Source organism: Bactrocera latifrons, unplaced genomic scaffold, assembly GCF_001853355.1.
Source record: "Bactrocera latifrons isolate USDA-ARS-PBARC rearing strain unplaced genomic scaffold, ASM185335v1 scaffold_34, whole genome shotgun sequence".
Lineage (NCBI taxonomy): Eukaryota > Metazoa > Arthropoda > Insecta > Diptera > Tephritidae > Bactrocera > Bactrocera latifrons.
In genome coordinates this window covers 1370816-1373426 of record NW_017536979.1, presented here as the reverse complement: position 1 = coordinate 1373426, position 2611 = coordinate 1370816, and the positions used below count along the sequence as shown (strand labels likewise).

Below are 2611 nucleotides of genomic sequence, written 5' to 3'. Positions count from 1 at the left end.
TATGACGTTTTATTTGCAAATACGCCGACGGACGTCGACGATCAACAAAGGCGAGGTGGCCAGGGGGCAGACATGTGCGTGAATTGGCAGGGACATGTGATTGATTGCCAGACATTTTGGGTGGCGGCTAAATGACTGTGATGTCTGAAACTTGGTCAAGCTTGATGACTGGTCTTTTCAAAACGAAAACGAAACAGAAAATGAGGATTTCAACAGCGCTTAAGTGGCGAAAATGAGAAGGTCAAATCGATGGTAGGATAAACCAATTAGAAGGAGCATTTAGTATTGCATTGGATAGAGCAATTACATTGGAGCGGGTGACTTGAGGCAGACAAACAAGCTGTGGAGCAGAGAATAAGGCACGAAAAGAAGAAGAGCGGAAGCTATTATGGCAAAACTTTTAAACTTACTATATATTATATAACTCGATTGCTGAAAATACTCTTTTGGTGCAAAGCAGCTTCAATCCTTTTCATAAGTCACTTCGGGCATTTTTCATATACTTATAACTAGCAACTCAGCTAAGTTACAGGGTTTGTCCGGAAAGTAATAGAACTGATTTTCTTCCGCCACGGCTGTACTTCGTTGGGGAGCGCACCGGCTGGATTCGGTAGAGGGCGTTCCTAGCTAAAGAGCGGCGAGTGGAAGTGTGCCAAGAAAATTTGAACATGTGTGAAAGCAACCTCCAATGTTTGAATTACGTAATCACAGGTGATGAGTCATAGATCAAAGAGACAAGCTTTCCGAGTGGCACACGCCGGAGTCCCCTCGCCCAAAAAAGTGAAGAATGAGCAAATCCAAAGTTAAAACGATAATCATTGTCTTTTATGACATTTATTCGCTTTTAAATATTACAGAATTTGGCTAATTTCGAAATAAAGTTAAAAAAACATAATCATATTTTAACATGCATCTCTTAAAAATAATACTAAAAGGATAAATTATTCAAAAGCTTACGAAGGCAAACTTCAAGTACTCTAGTAAGCCTTCCTTTTTTCGTTTTATTTCCGCTTACAATGACTCTCCATTCCATTACATAGTAGAACAGTGTTCTGAATTCATAAACGACGTTAACGTAAAGAGCAGATGATTGATTTATAAAGAGCAACCGAATGTGCGCTAGGAGAGTGAGAAATAGCAAAACCCATAATATGGTCAGCCAGCTTAACTGCACACTCTGACAAAAGATCGTTAACCGTTTCCGTAGTGTAGTGGTTATCACGTGTGCTTCACACGCACAAGGTCCTCAGTTCGAACCTGGGCGGAAACAAATTGCCGAACGGAGTTTGGGTTTTTTTATTCTACATATTTTGTCTTTCATAGAAGTTTAAGAAGAAAGCCAATAATGCTGAAATCAACAATTTGTATTTACATTTTTAAATAAATTATTCGCTGGCAATAGTTCCAAGCGTTTATTTTTCTTTTGACTGAGTTAACCCTCCCACCAAAATTACTCATTTGCATGCGTGCGGGGATATTTTTTACATAAATTTTTTTCTTTGGAAAAATCGCACTGAATTTTTCATTCCGCAAAAATAGCATCATTGCATTTTTATTGTTTTAACTGCTCATCAACAGACATTGAACACAATTGGCGGCAATTGGAAACCTCGAGGAATTCGCCAAATCATATTTCCACTGGCGAACGCAACGCAATTACCCATTGACTGTGTGTTGGAAGGCAAGGAAAGCACACAAGCAGAGAAGCATGAAGGCAACTTTCTGCTATGCACCATTAATTTTCATTGTTTTGCTTACGTTTCATGTTGTTTCTTCTTTTGCACATTTCATTTTGATATGCAGTTTTTTGAATATTTTTTTTTCTTTTTTTTTATCATTGGGGTTTTGCAGTTTGCTCTGCTTCGAGAAAAAATATACATTTTGCGCACTTCAATACGTCAAAGTGATGCGAAACATTCAATTACATGCCTCATGCCACAACCCACGTTGCTTTATCGATGAAAACAAAGCTGTGCAAGCAAAAACAAAAAAAAAAAAAAAACAAAAATGGAACGAAAACCTTCAAGAACAAAGCAGAAGAAAATAAAAGCTGTTGAGGAGACCAGCTTAACAACTGCGCCTAACTACTTGTTTCCTCTTAAAGTGGTTAGTTAAATTAGCAGAAAATGTTGAATACTTCTTTGCATACATATAAAATGCTTAATGCTCTTCTTTATAGTCTAAACTGTATCTTATAATCCATATATCTCTTGGGGAAATTAACGTGCTTCGGTTAACAATCCATGAAAAAGCAAGAGGTCTAGGCACCACAAAAAAGCCTTTAAACCCAAGCCTTGTTAGCCTTCATAAGTAACCCATTAACTCGATTTTAAAGCATACATTAAGGCGCAAGCATTACATGAAGCTCACAAAAGCGCTCAGTTAGGCGTCATTAACGGTGGTGATGGTATTTTCCCCTAAAACACACACATGCATATATATTATGCAAATTAAGCCTAAGCGATTATAACAATAAAGGGCAACAATACAAATCGTCTAGTCACAATCTGGCCAGATGGTCAATAATGAATTATGCCCAAGGTTATTGCCACCATAATGGACAGCACAGCAAAAGGCCAGCAAATTACGGGACTTTCCAAATGACTAAACC

At 38.0% G+C, this 2611-nt stretch overlaps 1 non-coding gene across 1 annotated transcript; it reads left to right on the top strand.

Moving 5' to 3' along the window:
* Positions 1-1197: 1197 nt before the first annotated feature.
* Positions 1198-1270, top strand: Trnav-cac. Its single transcript has one exon. It is a non-coding gene; the product is annotated as a tRNA-Val (tRNA).
* The last annotated feature ends 1341 nt before the right edge of the window (positions 1271-2611 follow it).